The 21,391-nt window shown below is 35.1% G+C and overlaps 1 pseudogene; it reads right to left on the bottom strand.

The window, feature by feature from the left end:
• Positions 1-535: 535 nt before the first annotated feature.
• LOC107656219 (arg8-vasotocin receptor-like) overlaps positions 536-21,391 on the bottom strand; it is a 29,316-nt pseudogene continuing 8,460 nt past the window's right edge.

Raw genomic sequence — 21,391 nt, 5'->3', positions numbered from 1 at the left:
ATACCTAAAACACACTTAAAATGTCATTGTATGTATTGAGTATTGATCACAATATTAAATCAAGTGGTATTTATTTGAAATAAAGATAACATAAGCACATTTACATTTAAATACCTAAAACACACTTAAAATGTCATTGTAATGTCATTGTATTGATCACAATATTAAATCAAGTGGTATTTATTTGAAATAAAGATAACATAAGCACACTTTTCATTTACATTTAGTCATTTAGCAGATTATTTTATTTAAAGCAATTTACGTATTCTTGATAAAAAGACTTTTAATAAGTTTTATATGTTAAAACAGTGGATTAGTGAAACTTTAATGGAAGAAGCTCATAGTAAATGTGATAAACTGCACCTGTTACTCCACTACAATCTTAAAAATAAAGGCTTATTATTGGCATTTATGGTGCAAGAACAACTCAGAAAAGTGAAGCTAGTTTTGAGAAAAACTCTAGCAATATTTGGTTGCAGACACTTGGTTTGATCTTTTATAGTGAGTTATGCAGTGTATTTAAGTGGCGAAAGAGTTAGTCTGGAATGTGTTCTGGACCTAGATTGCAGACACTGGTCAGCAAAGTGGAAAATTACTCCCACAGCTCACCGGGCCAGTAAAAATAACTTAATTAAGTTTATATTCCATCCTTCTTTGATCTCAGTGCAATTATTACTAATATAATGCGTCTGAATCTGGAAGAGACCTGTCAATCAAACATTTTTTGAGCCTGTGTGTTATAATGAATAATTTCACTGGAGAAAGCATTATTATGAATAGAGGGCTCATATTTTAGCTGAAAAATATCTTAATGAAGAATTTATTACAAACACAGATTTTCACAAAACATTAATTGATGGACTGGATTGCCAGACTGACCAAATTTGCACGATGAAGAACGGAGCCCAGCACACAATGTACGCCAAAAACAATCACGAATGTCATCTTTACAGTTCTTAGTTTGGCTCTTGAGATAATGGTGACTACTGACAGACGCCTTTCCAATCATCCCGTTCTTAGAGCTGTGCGGGGAGCCTCTCTTGGTCTTGCACTTGAAGGAAGAGGCTGGCAAGCTCGAGAGCAGCCCTCTCGTTCCTCGACTGCACGCCCCTAACCGATATTAAATACAACCTTACAAGTAAATGTAAGTGCGCTCGGCGCGCGCCCTCAGTGGAAGCAACCGAGCGCCTTATATTTCATCTGTCAATCATATATGCAAGTCAAGTCACATTTATTTATACAGCCGTTTCTACAGTACAGATGTTTTTTTCAAAGCAGCTTCACAGTAATTAACAAGAACACAACAGTATTCATTTTGCAAAGACCTTCAAATAATGAAAATATCTAAAAAGATAATGTTATCATTATTCAGTTCTATTTAGTTTAATTTTGTCAAATGTCTTTCAAATGTCAACTTGTATTTTTATTATTTTGGTTTTAGGGGTACGCTCTGTGTAATTATAATTAGGCTATAAAACAGTAAGTGGTTTTCCATTTGGCTAATATATTTCTCGCTTATAGAAAACCATGACTGTCCTTAGGGTTCCTTGTATTGTTTTTTTTTCTTTTCTTTTTTACATATATTACCTATAGTGTTCAGTATAGGACTAAAAAAGTTAGATTACAGGTTACTCAGAATGTGCGAAATAAATGCTTACTGGCTCGCAAACAGAAATCGCTTTTCAACCCTCTGAACGTCTGAATATTTTTTTAACTTAATATCGTGTTTAAATATATTTGCTTGTGTAACCATGTGGCAACTTACCATCCCAGGAGAAGTTTTCATCCCAGACTGACCAAATTTGCACGATGAAGAACGGAGCCCAGCACACAATGTACGCCAAAAACAATCACGAATGTCATCTTTACAGTTCTTAGTTTGGCTCTTGAGATAATGGTGACTACTGACAGACGCCTTTCCAATCATCCCGTTCTTAGAGCTGTGCGGGGAGCCTCTCTTGGTCTTGCACTTGAAGTTCTTCCAGATACTGTGGCATATGAACCCGTAGCATATCATGAGGATGATGACAGGGATGAGGAAGATACCCACGGTGATCCCGGTGATGTAGGCGCGGATGCCCCATGGCTCGATGAAGTGACCCAAACTTTGTGAACTTTGGACCAGTTCTCTTCTCTCTACACAGCTCCTCAGCAAAGGTGAGCCTAGCCTTTTGATTATTTCTGCTGATGAGAAGCTTGGTCACTCCAGAGTGCACTCTCAGTCCGACTTCTCTTAAATGTGCCAAGACAGATCCAGACCCTATTCAGCGCTGAACTGTTGAGCATTTTCAGCTGCAGTGTTGAACCAGTTCCCCATTGAGAGTCTCTGCATTATCCTGTCTTCTTGTGCATTTGCCGGGGCACTTGAATTAATTAGTGTCATTGTGAACCTGCAATATTCGAGAAATCACAGATTTGGAATGACCAACTTCTCTTGCAGTGGCTGAAAGGGTCATCCCTTTGGCCTTCATCTGGACTTCCTCCTGTTGCAGGGTTTCAGTCACCTTAGAGCGGCCTGCCATCGTGCAATCTCAGTGAAAATTAGAGGAATGCTGCCAGTTAAATATGGTTTGGCATACAATTAAAGAAATTATCACGAGGTGCCAGATTAACACCAATAACTTGGAGGTACCTGTAAATGTTCTCTAATTTTGATCAGAGTTCTTTTTCAAATATCTCAATTAAGTTTTCTATACTGTGCTTCAGAATACAATTAATTCATGAAATGTGCTTAAAAACTGCCCTTCTACTCCTGTTAGGATAACTTCAAATATGACTAAGCAGTGACCTTGAAATTTAGGAAATTGTATAGGTTGTTCTCTAATTTTGAGCTTATTGCAATATAGATTTATAATTAAACATCAGCCTAAAACACTCAACCTAGTTTTTTAATTCACCTTATTCAGTTGCCGCTGACCTTTGGGGTCACAGCTGAGCATTTTTATTTGCCTATGTATGCGTGTGTATGTTAATGAGAGAGAGATAGAGAAGAAATAAATAAAGAGAAAGGTGGGATGAGTATAGAAACTGTAAAATACACTCTGATTTTGGTGTAAAATGCTTACAATATATGCCTAATTGCACTTTTTTTTTAAATATATTTTTAATGGCATCAAATTTTGCAACTTGTTCTAATCCATGTTATTTCAGCTGCAAGGTTTTCAGCAGTGATGAAGCATCCGCTGATTTTCATGAGCCAGATGTGGTCACTGAAAACCAGAGATGCGTACAAAGGTTTGTACACAATGCTTAAATCTCACTTGTCGTATTTAAACACTTATGAAAAAGTAAGTCGTTACGATATCACTGATGTCAGAGCATCTCCACTTAAAGTCTGAGTGCAGATAATGAGGAAGAGGTGCCTCAATACCCAGGATTCACATGAGGTTGTTTGCCTGAAGCACAAACGAGTTGAGCGAGGCTCTGTTGAATCTACATTTGTAAAATGCACATCTGTGGCTTTTAGTGTATGTGTACCTATTAGCAGATCGTGCAGGATTTACTTTGAAACTCAGAAATTGCTAGTAAATTCCACAAGCATAACAAAGAAACAGAATGTAACACATTGAATTAAACATGACATTTTCAAGTAAAAAGACTAGTATTTTCTTTGAAAAGTACTCCAATAATCTTTGTTTTATTTACAACTTCGAAAAAAAACATACAATGTGTAGCATTTAAAATGAACAGGTTTTCTCATATGGGAAAACAAACCAAAAATATTGATTGAAATCGTCTCTTCTGTCAACTACAAAGTAGCAAATTATGTTTCAAAAAATCTGTTTGATATGCCCTGTCCAAACATACCGTTTCAATAGAAAAGAAGACATTCGTCAAGCCATTTCATGGGTTATTTTTGTCATTGCTAAATGGATATGAAAAAGATTCTAAAATACTTCTTGTCCTCTTTTTTTCTCCAGATCACTGCTGTGGAGGTGTGGTGAAAAAATAGGGCACAGTCGAAAGCAATGCTAAATTACTCCAGAGTGGTTTTTATTGTGAACATTTGTAAAGAGGTGGATGGACTGAAAGGTTTCTGCTGTTTTATGGCCTGGGGTAAGTGTCTCGAGCTTTTGAAGAAGTAAGCGGCAATACAAAGTGTGACGCTTAGAAGACCATTTTCAGCTAGGACATGGGTTTGGAGTTATGTGGAAGTGGATGCTCGTCTGTCTCGGATGCTGATGCTGTTTTGCCCTCTCTCTCTGATGAGCCTTCATTATGGATGGAGGTAATCAATAATGCTGCATGATGCATCCATTGACTGCAATCACCTTCGGTGCACGCTGAGGGTTCACAATTAGAAGAGGCACATTTGCATTTACATTTCTTCATTTGGCAGATGCTTTTAGTCAAAGAAGCCTACAAAATGAGAAATATAACAGAGCACATCATCTTGAGGTGGAAATAACATGAGAAGTGCTGTAATAGTAAGACTGTTCAGAGGAGTAGGCTAAAGATGAAAGTAAGAAATAATGAAATGTGGGCAGCACTACAGCATGAACCAACAGATAAAAGAACATTTGTCTCCTTATTGGAGAACATGAGGGCAATCTTCAGGCAAGAACAGATCTAGAGATCATACGTCCCTCATCTCTGTCAGTATCTCCCAGCCCACATATCTTTTAACCTTGTTACAATGGCTTAACTTGCGTCTTCCAAAAAAACAGCAGCTGTGACGTCGACACAAGCCCATTTGCTGTTTATTGTATTGAAACCATGTCAGAGAGATATGTGAAGGAAAGGAAAGAGATGTGAGCGAGAGAGTAAATAAAAGAGAATTTTAATTTCCGTCCCCTTTTACAGATTCACAAATTTTTTTTAATATCAAATTTATATGCATAAGGCTGCAGTCTAGAAATTCCGCTTTTGTTAAAATGTGGGGTTAATGCCATAGTTGGTGTATTTTAACAGTTGACAGCTGTGATGCATTTGTTTGGGTACATGAGCCTACAAGGATTAATGAACACCATAAACACCATGAGAATAATAATTCATTTTAACTCATAATTACACAAGTTATGTTTCAAAAACCTCAAAGCATGCAGAACCAAACAGTTCTTTTAGTATACTATTTATTAATATTTTGAATTAGCTTTTATTAGTATTTCAGTTTTATTTACATTTTAGTTTAGTGCTTTTGTTTTTTATATTTATATTTAGCTTAATTTTTATATAAAATTTAGCTATTTAGCTATATTTTTATTTCCGTTTTAGTTTTAGTAATTTTAAAGTCAACTTATTTTATTTCAGTTAGCTGCCAAGGCAACGTTTCTCATTTTTGTATTTAAAATTTTTTTTTCAGTTAATGTTAGATTTTTTTTATTTTTTATTTCAGCCTTATTTTAATTGACAAAAACGAATAGTTTTAGTTTTAGTTAACAGCGCTGCTGAACTTTTTTTCTCATCTCATTACCTGATGGCCAATAAAACTGACCAAAAAAAAAAACTATAAACTTACACGAAGGTACCTAAATCATATTTACAAACGAATCACCTTAGCAACCAACCAGAACACCCTAGCAAACACTTAGCAACAGGCAAGCACTAGTCACATTTGTGACCATGGACCACAAAACCAGTCATAAGGGTCAATTTTTGGAAATTGAGATTTATACACCATATGAAAGCTGAATAAATAAGCTTTTCACTGATGTATGGTTTGTTAGGATAGGACAATATTTGACCGAGATACAACTATTGAAAATCTGGAATCTGAGGTTGCAAAAAAAGAAAAATACTGAGAAAATCGCCTATAAATGTGTCCAAGTTGTTTGATATATTTACGGTAGGAAATTTACTAAATATCTTCATGGAACATGATCTTTACTTAATATCCTAATGATTTTTGGCATAAAAGAAAAATTTATAATTTTGACCCATACAATGTTTTTTTGGCTATTGCTACAAATATACCCCAGCGACTTAAGACTGGTTTTGTGCTCCAGGGTCACATTTCTTTCAGTAAGTGTAAAAATCAAGTTTTATACAGAATGTCTATGTGTCTTCATAAGTGTTTTACATGAATATAAATAGGAATGTAATTTTCATGAGAACACAAGCCCTTTAATCAGCTGGAAGCTTCAGTCATGCTAATGACCACATCACAGCAAGCAGGTCAGTTGTCTACAAAAACATGGTTCCTGCACAAGCTGGCGTACGGAAAAACTGGCTTTTGTGAGTTCTGCTGAACATCATAGTTTGCTAACTAAAGATTTGTGGATGTAAATTTTGTAGAAACATTACATATTCTGTTATCTTAGCCTTTCTCTCTCTCGCTCTCTTTCTGTCATTCAGTTATTGAAGAACGTGAGACAGAGAGCTTGTAGGGTGATTGATTTTGGTCTCTGGTATTTTCCCCCATGGGTCATGATTGCTTTGAAATGTAAGGAGAGATTTCAATATCATATTCAATATTCAATATCACACATTTCCTTAAATCTCAGAGTGTTCACTGACATATTTGTCTCATTAAAAAGGAGAAGGCAAATAGGAGTTAGACAAGAAAGTAACTTGAAAGAATGTTTGGTATAGTTAACCCAAAAATGAAAAAATTGCTCACTCTCATGTCATTTCAAACCTGTTTTTGAAAGTTATTTTGAACAATGTTCACCCTAATCTTTTCCACACAATGGAAGTAAATGGAGATGGCTGCTAACTCCTAAATCGACATAAAATCACCATGAATCAGAGGTCTGACTTATAAGCTATATTCCAATTCTTTTGAAACCAAATGCAAACTTCAAAACTGAAATTTCATGGCAATATTAAATATCAGATCTTATTTGCATGCATTGTAATCTACCATTATGCTCAACGTTTTAATATGCAGATATAAATGAGATTTGAAAGAAGTAATTAACTTGAATTTCAAGCTGTTCCACAAACAAAGCTGTCATATGATTTTGGAAAGCTTAATAAAAACAAAGTACTGTACTTTCAAATGCACATAAACTTAATGTCTTTTCTCTATCTTGATGAACCTGGTTATTCTTCACTTGACTGATCTTGCGTCGTCCTGTCCATTCACGTTTCATCCCGTTCCAAAGGTTTCTGTATCATGACATGTTAATTCCCAGTGAGTTGTGTGAGCTGTATGTTAGTATATAGTATATGAGTTTTTCTTTGTCAGGTCAGTCTGTTTTGTGTCATTCTGCCCTGTGAGATCATCATCTTATGATGGATGAAGTGACGGTCAGAGACCCCAAAGTCATCTATCAAATATGGGATCCTCTTCAAGACCATCTTTGACCTCTAATTCCTATTTAACCAAAGATGACTGAGCGCTTGAGAGAGAAAATTATGTTGTTTTCATCATTGAAGTCTCACTCAGCAGCAATGATATGAAATATATTTTTTTAGTCTGTCAGTTTGCTTTTCAGTTTTATTGTCGCACTTTTATAACCGAGGCTTTGCACAGTCCATCATAAAGTGGTTTCACCTGTTATCCACAAACATTGCAAAATGCTTAAGCACATGTCTTGTTTTTCATGTTTTTGAGGCTTAATGTGGTTTTGTTTCTCCGGAAGTAGGCATGCAAGAGTAGCTGATAAGCCTGCAGACACAAGAGAACCGTTTGCACTAAGCACTTAGCATAGCAAATAAGCAGTTTGTGGTGTTAGCTGAGAGAACTCTGATGCACTTTGACACAAACAAGACTCTAAACAAAAAAATATTTGACTTGAGGTCTGCTTACAGAGTGACTAAATGGCTGAAAGGATGTACTTTAGTCAATGTAGATGCCATATTTGACTGTTAGCGATATAGCTTAACATGATTTACCCAAGTTCACTGTTGATTTATCTGTTTTAGCCTTTTTCAGTTCACATGAAATGAAATTGTCCACTTGGATGAAAGTTTTAGATTCAGCATCTCAACAGAGACCATGTTCTCCATCTGTTCCATTCTGTTTCAATAATTTTTCCTTCCATTCTACCCTTTTTTTGTCAGTAAAGCACGAATTGTTGTCTTTGAGGTTTTCTTATCAACAGTGCTTGGCTGAGTGACAGAAAGACATTTAGCAAAATACATCACCAGAGGTGCTTTGTGAGCTTCATTTTGCTTGTCTCAGAAGCTGTGATTTCCTAAAGGATTTAAAGGTATAGTTCTCTAAAAAATGTCAATTCTTTTGTCATTTACTCATGTCATTCCAAACCAGTATGACTTTCTTTGAACATAATAGAAGAACTTTTCAGGAACATGCTTCTGTTTTTTTATAAGTACAGGTCAAGTTTGAAATTTTGAGTTTGAGAGACCTTTTCAGTCTTTTTCATCACACAAAAGTTCAGAAGACTTGGAATACAGTGCACAATTATTAAAGGCATAGTTCACCAAATAAAAAAAACTAATTTCTGCTCAACACAAAAGAAGATCTTTTATAATAATATGGAGGGGGGAAAAAATCATTTGCCTGATGATTTGAATCATTAAACCCAACGCCTTTACACTCGCTGCACATTTCACAACCTCTCCCTTCCTCTCTTCATCTTGCTGAGCCGAAGCATGTGTAAATGGAGTGTGTGTGTGTTTCAGATTAAGTCTGTTTATGCTGCCTGTTCAAATGAATGAATTAATCTGATCAGAGAATCACAGCGAGCCTCAGGGCTTTCGTTTTAACAACACAATTTATTTATTACCCATTTTTATGGCAGAATGCTTTGTGCCAGTGAGTTTTAATGGAATGGAGTGAATTTGCTCTTTGTATAATGCATACTGTCGCCAATTTCCCTGTTCTCTCTCTTTCTCCCTCCCTTTCTCTCTCCCTATCGCTTTCTCTCTGATATTATCCAATCTTGTTCGAAATTGAAGGTTTGAGGCTGGAACTATTCTGGAATCAAGAACGTCTCTCTGTGTGAGTGTTGAGGAGGTTCGTGTGATGACTGAGATGGATAGAAGGATTTTTTTCTCTGACTTCTCCTTTTTTCATAAATGTTGTACAAGTGACCTTTATAAAGCAATATAAAAAATCCGTTCTTTTCTTTTGAGAAGTATTATAGTATTATATGCAAGATAAAATGATTCGTTTTTACCTTATTGACTGTATCCAATATTGACATTATAAAAAATAATTATTTTTTAAAATAAGCAGTTGATTGATGTTCAATTCATGCAGCCCAGTTACCAATTCTGCCACAGTATTTATGTATTGATTTATTTATTTACACTAGCAGAAAATTCATCAAAATTACTAAATCAGTTTTGAAAATCTCACATGCAGGGTTGCAAAATTGAAATGCACAATGGAAAATAAAGAATGTAAACTGGCTATAATATTTAGACCTCCCCTGGGGGGGAAGAAAAAGAAAAAGAATGCACATCCAATTTTGTTTCCTATTCATGGAAAGTGTCTTTAATGAAGTCAATAATGAAGTGGTGCACTTCATCTCATCACAAGTGCAGCATGTAATACAGTATGTAGCACGTGCTGTGATCATATTTCATAAACACTTATCTCTGGCAGTATTCACCAGTGTTGTTTGAGGACAGAGTTTATTGCTCTAATAAAGGTCTGATAGAGGTTTTGGATATGCAGTGTGATCAGTATCTTTGGATGTTGTGTGGGGGTTTGTCTGTGTATGGAAATTCTTCAATATGATAATTATAAATGATCTACAGCTCTTAAAGATCTTCATAATGGACTTGCTGTTTTGAATTCAAATCCTACAATAGCAGTTTCTCCCACAGGCATACTTTTATATCCGGAGTCATTTATTATTAAATGATTCAGTCAGTTAGGAAGAACTGAAACAGATCTTATTTGTTAGAAAATAGAATAGATAGAATATTAATATTCAGTCACTAATACCACCTCACCGTATTTTCTAAGGTTTGAATGTGTATGTGTGTGTTTTTGTGTGTGAGAGATAGACTGTCCTCCTCATTGTGAGTGAATCTCTCCCCATTAAGAGCATTTTCAGTGCTCAGTATGAAACCAAATTCAGCTCTCCTCAGTGGAGATTATGGTTCACTGTAAATAAGTACTATTTGGAGGTAATTGTGAGTACTTTTAAGTGTTGACTCACACCCACATTATACTTATACTGTATAAAATACTTATATGCACATATACACATTATACTGCATTATAATTGCAGATATAAATGTAAATTCAAATGCAAGAAAAGCTGCTGCTGGATTTTATTATGCTAGAATAAAAAATATACAATGTAACATATTTTATTATTTTAATATAATATAAAATAACAACAAAAATATTATGTATTTAAAATCTAAAAATATATCAAATCTAAAAGTACAGAAAGCGGTACTGTTGATTAATTTTGTGTTTTTTCTAACAACACATTGCAAATACGGTTTTCCAAAACATTTTCAGAGGACACATTTTTTTTTAAATAATAATAATAATTGCATGCTTGCCAATTGTTGAAGCATTTCTTGCATGTCTTCTACCTGTACATGCTCCAAAATATTACATTTAAAATGTTGCACTAAGACATACTCACTTATTTGTAACTTTAATATTTAATCAATCTAGCATTCATCTAAGTCTCTGGTGATGTGCCTAGCTGTGTTTTGTAGAATGGGTCAATCTCATGTGCTCTCACCACAGAGCTTATTTTTGTTCTACCTTAGAAGGCCATGAGAAACACTTGAGAACATATATAGCACATAGTGTTGAAAAATTCATACTGTGGTTAAAGGTCTACAGACGGATTTTGTTTGCTTTTAGGAAATACTGCGATAGGTGCTCTTTTTTTTTTTTTTTTGCATTTTGCAATTCTTGTCATGCAAGGCTGGTTTTCTCTTCAAGAGAGCACTTGATGCCTTTTATGCATTCACACCATTATATTGCTGTATAAAAACATGAAACACGTGTGTTTTGTGCTTTCTCAGACTAAGCTTTAATGGCATGGTCAACTCTAAACACTGTAACCCTCTCAATCCAACGTGACCTCCATACGTTGCAGTGTGTGTGCGGCTGTCAAATGAAATTCACGTGTCAGAAAAATGTGCTTGTCTGCTAGTTGTAGAAAATCTGTATTTCTACCTTTCAGCATCTACCTTTTTGTTAAACCCTGTAGATCTCATTTGAGCTGTTGGTTTGCCTGCTAAATAACACAGTTTTACGATGAATTTATGCATGCGCTGTTGATGCTAATCCAACTGAATATTGGACCATCCATGCTGTGAATGTATTCAAATGTATCATGATCTGTGTGTTGGCATCCACACTGATAGAAATGGGAGGAAAACCAATTAATAATATTGAAAGTAGGGCATTTTTCTGGACTTTGGCACACCAGGAACAGGCTCAACATGAAAAATGGGCAGATTTGGAAATGTTCATTTTAATTTCTTATAAAATCAAAATTCCAGTGCTTAATAAGAAACAAATGGTATTTTTAAATAGGGACAAAGTTGTTGTTATTGTAGAGGCCCTGTTTATGAATATAGAAGCTGGCTGTGATTTTACGATGGTCTTTGGCTTGCCCAACCCAGGACTGTTGTTATTCTGTTATATAGCCGATAATTACTCTAATTGGACCCCTGAAGACGTCTTACAGTCTTGTGATTGTGTAGCAATCTATTACATTATAGCCGAGAAAATAAATACTGAAATTAAATAATGAATCTTTTGAATCCATGGCACAGATGAAGAGAGAGTTTGAACACCCTAAAATTAAATTTATGGCATTATTGATTCACCCTCATGTCCAGTTATCAATGAATATTATATGTTCATAAGAACAGCATTTATTTGAAATAGAAAGCTTTTGATCAATTTAATGCATCCTTGCTGAATAAAAGTTTTTTTTATATTGTACTTACTCCAACTTTTGAATGATGTATCGCAGCTTCCACAAAAATATTAAGCAGCATAGTAAGCGCCATTGGTAATAATTTAAAATATTTATTGAACACCAAATCAGCATATTAGAATTACAGAAATAAATGGCATTTTAAAAAATGTTAAAACAGTTATTTTAAATAGATTTTTTTGAATGTTTGTAGTTTTGAACAAATAATTGCAGGTTTTGTGCGCATCAGAGACTTCGTATGACTGGTAGTGCATAAGTATGCATAACTCTTCTTCAAAATGATCTACTGTTACACTAAAAAAATAATAGTAACACTTTACAATAAGGTCTCATTTGTTAACATTACTTAATGCGTTAACTAATGAACTAACAATGAACAATATGTTTTTACAGCATTTACTAATCTTTTTTAATATAAGTTAATAAAAATGTTCATGTTAGTTCACAGTACATTAACTAATGTTAACAGATACAACTTTACATTTTAATTAACGTGTTAGTAGATTTTAAACTTAATATTAACTAAGATTTATAACTGCTATATAAATATTGTTCATGTTAACTAATATAGTTAACTGATGTTAACAAATGAAACCTTATTGTAAAGGGTTACCAAAATAACAGTTTTAGTTTAGAGCAAAATGAGTTTGAGTAAATGATGAGGAAATTGTTTTTTTTTTTTGGTGAACTATAGGCCTACCTTTAATCAAAGTTCTGGACTCTTGAGGCCAATAAGCCTGTTTTTGCTGTTTTCTGGTGAGATGTATGAAAACTCTTTATCTTAAGATCATATATATATATATATATATATATACAATATTTTTTGCTGTTTTCTGGTGAGATGTATGAAAACTCTTTATCTTAAGATCATATATATATATATATATATATATATATATATATATACAATATAAAGTGAATAACTTGTTTCAAACTTTGCTTAACTTCAGATGAGGGTTTTGATGGGATACTACAAGAAATGTACAATTTAAACTTTCAAGTCCCAAGAAACATGATTCAAAATAGATTAACAATTCAGTTTGTTCTTTTTAGAAAGAGTTTGTCCATCTGCTGGCTGCTGGATGTTAAGTGAATCGTTAACTCAGCCATCATTTATTCTCCTTTATGCTGTTCCAAAACTGTATGACATTCTCTCTTACATGAAAAAAAGGAGATGTTCAGTAGATGCTTCTTGACTCTCCAACTTTTAATATGTGCATGTTTGAATGAGATTTCAAATATAACATAGTCTTTTTTTTATTGTGCCTGACTCACGTTTTTAATGTTTTGGTGTAAAACAAAATGCATGTACATTGGGTTGCAACTTGCAAGTAGCTGTTGAACTGGAAAGTATTGTGGAATAGGGCATATGTATGTCTTTATATATATATATGTTGAGCTTTTTTTCTGAGTAAACAGTGCAATTGTTGAAATTTAACATGAGGCTACAGTGCTTCTTTATTTGATCATATTTTGTCAGAACTGCTTTTCTCACAAAACCTGATAGCAAGCAAAATAACAGGACTCTTTCTTAGATGCTCAGTTTGTCTTAGTGCATCATAAAACTGTTGATATTTTTCACTTCTTCAAAAAAGTATTTCTTTTATAACAGTCCGCAAACAAAATGTATGTTCCAAGTGCACATGGTGTTATGATGAGTTTATATTTGATAAGTTATATGGTATAGTCACATTTCATTATTAATGTGCAGTTAACTACAATTCTAAGCATTGACTTCATCAGTTTAGCTCATGCAAGGCTTACTCACAAGACTCTTGAAGCACTAGTTTTTCTCAATTTTTCATTATACAAGGCACTTTTGCAACTGCCACAGTGACCAAAGCATCTGAATAAGTGTGCAAATTACTGGAGGTTTGGACCGTGAGTAGAATTTCAATGGATTTCTTTCAATCACATACTGCATAATTGGACATACTGCCAACTTGACAAATATGTTGTATTCACAGCCTTTTACTGAGATCAATCACAAGTCTATGAGGCATTGATTTAGCCCATCCTTTTATAAAAGCTGAAATTCAACACATTTTCTCTGTGTTCTCTTTCATTCCACTAATACGCTCAATGATACTGACTTCTGTTCAAAACCACTTTGTCTGTTCTTTTAAAAGCCATCAAAGCCTGAAACATAAGAACAACAACAGAACTGATTCTTAACAAGGGCAAATCTGTGCAATAGCTCCTCTATGAACATAAAGCAGCCTATTTTTGGTGGTGAGATTTTTTCCTATTGCACAATAACCAGAAGACGATGAGTCCAGGCTTCAGTAATCTATTAATCGGTATAAACACGACTTAATCATGTATAAAGCATGTTTTACATTTCTGCCACCTAGACATGCATTTGTATGTGGGCAGTCTGCAATGAGTCATGTGATTAGGGAGTTGGAAGTTCAGTTCTTTGTGTCCTTTCCTTTCAAGACAACATCTCTTAAGTTAAGCCGTTTATTAATAGCTAGTGAGTCACAAGGTGAGAAGATCACACAAATAGGCACACTTCAAGTGAAGACAATTGATAACATGAAATCTGTCACTCATATTTGTTCTTGAAAGCTTGAGTTTTCTTTATCTAATATCCCATTTTTACGAAGCGTTTGTGCACAGCATTTCCCATTGTAAAAGGTCTTTACGTTTGGTCCATTTAATGAAAGTAAAGGTCCAATGTTGTTTTATTTTGGACCCCCATTGGTGGTCATTATATGGATAAAAACAGCTGAAACATTCTTTAAAAGAAAGAAAGTCATTAAGGTTTAGAGCGACTTGAGGGTGAGTAAATGATGATCGAATTCATTTTTGGGTGTGCTACCCCTTTAACACTGATAGCGATCACCAGCGAGTTTTTAATTATGTTGAGAATTTGAGCCGACATGAGTTATGGAGCAGAATTCAGATATATGCAAATGCATAGCAACATAATTGGTCCAGAATTGCATTCCATATAGATGTGTTCTGATTGGTTGTAATTGTGTTGTCTGGCATTATTTTTGCTTTCAGACAGACAAATTACTCATCTTCTACTCATGTATAGAAGATGAATGTTCAGCTCCAGACAGTCTGAGAGACTAAAAACATATGTATATCACCTCTAAATCAAATTTGAGACCACTTCAAGTCCACTGTCTTTTAAATTCTAGTCAGACACATTCAACTGTTGTCCAAAGACCGCAATGCATTTGTATTCTTCAATATTTTTCTAACCTTAAGGTTAGGAGTGTACAAGGAACTCCCTGAAAGATACACAAACAGCTTAACCAAGTTAGTGCACCAGACACGAAGGAAATAATAATTGTCAATAAAAGCAGTAACATGCCCCAGAGACATCCAGAGATGTCAGCCGATAGAATAGCAGAACTGTGTTTGCACCAAAACTGGGATCTTCTATCCAAAACAGCCCATTTGAGGAACCTAACCTTTTCCATTAACAGCACCAGAAGTTATACGGTCTTAAAAATAATGGTTCTTTATTGGCATCTATGGTTCCATGTAGAACCTTTATCATCCATTGCACAAGAGGTTCTTAAGAGTGGAAATAAGTTCTTTAGATTATTAAAATGGCTCTTTTAAGGGGCTGTTAACGCAGAACACGTTTTTCCATTCCTTTGCGCTACTTTTCCATTGTTTTTCTATGTAAACACAGGCTAGACAGGTGTGTTCGACGGTTGCATTCACATTTATTGTTGCGTCTCATACATGACACGGCATTCTAAAATATGGCTATCGAGTTACAATAAGTTAAACTTTGAAAAAAAAAAAAGCGCTCCAAAACCTTGTGTTTTTTTCCCCATTCCACAGTTATAAAATTAAAGGTTCTTTTTTTGAATTTGTGGTTCCATGAAGAATCTTTAACATCCACGGAACCTCCAATGCACACTGGTTCTTTATGGTAGAAGAAGGTTCTTCGGATTAACCAAAAATGTTTGTTCTATGGCATTGCTGTACACCCCATTTTTTGAAACCTTTATTTTTGAGAGTGCACTGCCTGCATCTTGCGTTTTTCAAATCAAAAACTTGTTCTGTGTGAATGTTGACTGAAAGGTTCTTTGGGGACCCCAAAATGGTTCTCCTATGGCACTGTTACAAAAGCCCCCTTTTGTAAACTTTATTTTTAGGAATGTAGGTTGATGAGAATGTTGCTGAAGCCTCGGTTTAACCCTAAAATCTGATTGGCTGATAGGAATGTTGTTCCAAAACAACGTCCCATCACAGTCCCCGTGAACACCCGCCCACCAGGGCAAATCTTCATGTGCAAAGATTGGGGTCAGGGATCCTGTTGTACTCTCCCACATTCCAGCTTTCCCAGCGCAGGGGTTAATGTATCACCAAGCTGTTGATGTGGGAAACGCTGTGGAGGAAGTAGCCATAAATGTGGGACAGAAGCGAAAGGAAAAAGATTAAATGAAAGAGAGAGATGGACAGATGGGAGAATGAGAAACATTTCGATGTGCACGCCATTTGGGTTTGATTTGGGCTCTGGGGAATGAGAGTCGGCCGCCCAGGGATCGCCAGGTCTCACATTCATCATCCACTCAGTAGGGAGTTACAACAGAGGCCGTAACATCCTGATCCCTTGGCTAAGTCATCTTCTGATTGTCAAAGCATGCGGTTAGTTTTCATACTGGTATAAAACGGCGAATGAAATCAGTGTGAAATGTGCAGCTCAGACTGTGTTTGCCCACAGCTTTCGGTCCATTGATGTTTGAGTGCGTCCAGAATCTATAGACTTGTGGATATTTATTAGTGGAAAATGTCAGAATTAGATTGAGACTTTTGAACCTGGACATGCGCTGCGCTCGTGAAATAAAGGAGTGTTATTCATTACTTGTTGTTTAATTGTGTCGCTCAGACTGTGTTTGCCCACAGCTTTCGGTCCATTGATGTTTGAGTGCGTCCAGAATCTATAGACTTGTGGATGTTTATTAGTGGAAAATGTCAGAATTAGATTGAGACTTTTGAACCTGGACATGCGCTGTGCTCGTGAATGAAAATAAAGGAGTGTTATTCATTACTTGTTGTTTAATTGTGTCAAACCTGATAAGATCCTCTACATAATTGTTTCTGGAATTGGACAATGTATATTTTTAAGAATTTTTTTAATTAAAAAAATAACAGAGGCTTGCTGCTGTCGTTTAACTTGTATGATACATGACTCTTTTGTAATGAATCAATGCACCCACATGCATACCTAAGTGCATGGATTTATGTTTTTAATTTGAGAATGTGTGTGTGTGTGTGTGTGTTTGTGTGTGTGTAGCATATAAGGCCAAAGCATAATTCTGATCATGACGCCAAAAGGTCAGTGAGATTTATTTGCATTTATGAATTAGGGGAATTATTTCAAGAATGCATGATTTTTTTTCTCAAACTTACTGGGAAGAAAAACCACATGCATGCTAACGAATGTGTATAGGCATGCTTGAATACGGGCTTTATGTCATAATTTCTGATAACAGAAGTATACAGTACTTCAGACAGGTTCATATCAAAGCTACATATACAGATACATTTAGGAGGACATCCTATTACATTTGAAAAAGAGTTCATTTATAAATTAAATCAGTGACCAAGAAGATCCAAATTGCTCTTGAATATTTTTGAGGACAGTAAGATTTTTTTAAAGAAGCAATGTAATTGTTTGTAAACAATTACAAACAACATTGATAAGCATTACAAAAAGTTTCTTGAGCAGCAAATCAGCATATAAGATTAGATTTCTGAAGGATCATGTGACACTGAAGACTGGAGTAATAATCCTGAAAATTCAGCTTTGCCATCACAGGAATAAATTACATTTAAAATATTTATTTTAATATTTGTATTTTAATAATATTTCACAATATTACTGTTTTTACTGTATTTTTTGATAATATCAGTGCAGCCTTGATAAGCATAAGAAGCTTCTTTCAAAAACATTAAAAAGTCTTACTGACCCCAAACCCTTGAACTGTAGTATATATATATTAAATATACATGTATATTATTAAATATTTTAATATTAATATGATCTCCTTTCCAAAAAACAAAGCCACAAGCCATAAAGACAGATTGATATAATCGGACAAAACAACAGCAAAAAAAAAAAAAAAAAGAATCTTCTAAAGCCACTGTCTCAGTACATTTGTCTCTGTATTCAGTTATGAAAATGTTTCACTCATACACACATTTGTCTCTCTTGCTAGGACTTCTGCTTTTAAACTGAGCTAATGATATTTTCTATCCCTAAACTGTTTTAGATTTTCATTGAGACATGATTTAGTCTGTTTATTAAGCCATTTTCCTCATGGGGGCTGTTCCCTGCTCCCCTCTGTGTAGATGATTTCAGAATTTACTGAAATTTGGAATGCACAATATAGGCAAAACCTGACCCAAACATACTTTTTTGGGCGGTTTTGGATGCATACATGGGAATATTTTTTCACACAGCAACGTTTGTTTTGATAGTAAGGATAAGTAAGATTATATAGCAGAGATAAACTGTGTGAGAGGTCTAATTTGAGTCTGATGCTCCAGTCCATGTGATGACAAGCAGGTCAAATTAATACCTTTTTAATATTAAATTTTTGGAAAATTTTGGAATTTTCTCTATTGAATTTTGATGTTCATAATGACCTGAAATGAGGAAAAGACTTCACACTGATGTTCTCACTATGCTTTAAATGCTTGCATTTAATACTTATTACATATTTAACATGGTAAGCATTCAACTATATTTAAAAAATGCCACGAATGCCATAAAATTTCAATTATGCATGCAGTTCAGTAATAAATGCCCAGTTTTATACAGAACTGTATAAAGTTTTCCTCATACTTTTACAGACACGCACACACACAGCTCAGATATGCAGAGACCAATTATTGGTGACCATCACTGTGTGTATTTCCATAAATAATGGGCTTCAGCAGTGCTGCGAAACAGGAGATGTGTTGAGGTTTGTTTACAATATGCTGCCTCTGGTTTATATGATGGAAATTGATCCCAAGACACAGTTTAGGGTTATTTACATTTCCACAAACTCTCCTTCGGGTCTGTTTGTCAGTTTATTAAATGTTCTGTATATAGCCACATAACATCAATCCACAATGCTCTAATGTATCCTATGAGAATAATATTGGAGCTAGACATCGTAATGAAGACTCTATATGTTGTTGTTGTTCTGTGTGTGGGCTCTAATGTTCTGTTAATAGGCGTTTAGAAAGATTGCTGGGCTTTTGTGTGGACGGCTCTCATCACAGCTTTACCACTGAATCCGCTTTACGGCTCTCATCACAGGCTTTACGTTCAGAGATGTTCTGAAACCAGCACTTAGCCCAGATTGCCACCTTCTTTCTTGTTTTCTCTTTACCTCTCCTTCTCTCACATACACTCTCTGAGCCCTTCACCAACCTTAAAGTGCATTGTGGGTATGAATTAGTGATCTTGTTGTGAAAAATAGTGACCGTATTTTTCAAAGCTTGTGACTGTTTTTAATAGTCCTGTCTTTATAATAGGGTCACTTGGTTTATTGTAGAGATGCAAGTTGCTTATTTTCAGCTTCTTTTGTTAGAGCAGGTTGTTTGTTGTTCTTGTGAGATCTGGCTATGCTGGTGGAGCTTTGTCAGTGTCCTTTAGCCTGGAGCTGCTCACTTGTTATTGCTTCCTATCTCACAGGGCAGGAACAGCAGTGCTGTGACCAGACTCTCAAGCACCACATTTCACACACATCACAACATGTAGCTGACTGCACATATCTGCCCTACTTTCACACAAGTGTGTAAAACATAACAGAAATTATTTCACAATATTTTAATTTAATTTCATTTTATTTTATATTTTATTTAGTTGTAAACATTTTAAATATTTGACTCCTTCTATGCATGTTATGATGTTATTTTTAGTCCTCTTTTGACCCACCTCTGTAAAACACAACATACATTTTATTTTATTTTATTTTATTTTATAATCAAATTTTAATTGATTGATTGTAACTGAGCATCATTTTGAGGAGTGTGGTCCTCGATGTAATCAGATGTACCTGAAGGTAAAGTTGTTTTTACAGTTTCACATTTATGTTATGACTGCAGCTCACCAGTGAGGAAAAGCTCTCAGATCACTACATGGTGGTCTGTGGCATGAAACAAACCTCACGTCCACGGTGCTTTATTTTATTTTATTTTATTTTATTTTATTTTATTTTATAATAAAATTTTAATTGATTGATTGTAACTGAGCATCATTTTGAGGAGTGTGGTCCTCGATGTAATCAGATGTACCTGAAGGTAAAGTTGTTTTTACAGTTTCACATTTATGTTATGACTGCAGCTCACCAGTGAGGAAAAGCTCTCAGATCACTACATGGTGGTCTGTGGCATGAAACAAACCTCACGTCCACGGTGCCTTTTTAGGAATATGGGTGTAAGGAGAAAGACGACAAGAGATGAGAGGCGAGTTTTATTGTTTTTGCGTTCCCAAAATATTAGATTACTACCAAGAATGGGATGAGTTCTGATTAATGCAGTATTTATGTCAGGAAGAATCATGCTGTTACTGATGCTGCGTCACACTGCAACAGTTATCCTTGTTGTTATTGAAACTTTTGCGTGCAACAGAGTAATAAAAGTGACAAGGACAGATCTCTGGGATCTAAGAAGCTCTAGAGCACTTCGATCATTATGATAAATGAACCTCCTGCACTAATAAAATATTTCTCAGGCTATTTAACTTGTACCACTGAGAAAACAGCCCGTCTCTAAAACATGAAAGGAAAAGACACTCGTCCCACTGTTTGAAATTTGCATAAAAACATAGCTAATAGCTTCTAGTTCCATCATAGCTGACTATATACATGTCTGAGAGTGTCTCACAGTCTCAAAAAGCTTCATGTTAAGAGTTTTTTTAAGGACAGATCTGTCAGGAGAGTTTCAGAAGCAAAGATGTAACCGTGCCAGTAATCATTTCCAGACAGTATAGAGAGGTGCTGATATAAGTTCAAGTCAGAAAATCTTTTGTTGCCATTAGTAAATCCCCATGGGCTCATATGTCAATCTCTTATAAGCACATTGTGTTTATTTACATTCCATATAGTTATAATGAAGAGCACTTGTGAATGTGGGCTGCTGTTGAGGAGCCGTTCAGCAGGGCAGCAGAAGGATATGACATCATGCACGGTAAGTGTCAGGAACTGTCCGTTTTGTTTTCTTTATGCATTCCAGAGATTGTCTTATTATTGGGAGATTAGAGGGTCGGTAATACTTACCGTTGGAAAAAGCGTAACGGCTAACTTGGATCGTGTGAGGCAGCTCAGCCAATCATACTGTTGCGAATCAGCTCATGGGGAAATATGAATAATTAATCATAACTAGTTATAATTAATTATAAATATTTAGATCCGCTGTAGATATTTAGCTGACCTCTCAGGGTCCTGAAAGGACCCTTTCCTGGTTAAGGGAAATAACTTTCTTACTGTACAATTCTACAAAGAGCCTGTAGCATAAATCTGCATGATTAAGTGACTCCAGTTATGAGCAAACAATGAACAACGTCAAGTGTGATACAAAAGACTTTATTAACTACATAAACACTTAAACTAGTCTAACATACTACATAAACACTTAAACTGGTC

This window comes from Sinocyclocheilus anshuiensis, unplaced genomic scaffold, assembly GCF_001515605.1.
Source record: "Sinocyclocheilus anshuiensis isolate Anshui unplaced genomic scaffold, SAMN03320099.WGS_v1.1 scaffold183, whole genome shotgun sequence".
NCBI classification, from domain to species: domain Eukaryota; kingdom Metazoa; phylum Chordata; class Actinopteri; order Cypriniformes; family Cyprinidae; genus Sinocyclocheilus; species Sinocyclocheilus anshuiensis.
Note: the sequence above shows the minus strand (reverse complement) of the source record. Positions and strands in the feature narration are given on the sequence as shown.